Consider the following 277-nt stretch of genomic DNA (forward strand, 5'->3'; position numbering starts at 1 on the left):
AGTGGCATGACATATTTAAAGTGATGAAAGGGAAGAACCTACAACCAAGATTACTCTACCCGTCAAGGATCTCATTCAGATTCAATGGAGAGATCAAAAGGTTTACAGACAAGCAAAAGCTGAGAGAGTTCAGCACCACCAAACCAGATCTACAACAAATGCTAAAGGAACTTCTCAAGCTGGGAAACACAAGAGAAGAAAAGGACCTACAAAAACAAACCCAAAACAATTAAGAAAATGGTCATAGGAACATACATATTGATAATTACCTTAAAAG

Source organism: Physeter macrocephalus, chromosome 8 (assembly GCF_002837175.3).
Source record: "Physeter macrocephalus isolate SW-GA chromosome 8, ASM283717v5, whole genome shotgun sequence".
NCBI classification, from domain to species: domain Eukaryota; kingdom Metazoa; phylum Chordata; class Mammalia; order Artiodactyla; family Physeteridae; genus Physeter; species Physeter macrocephalus.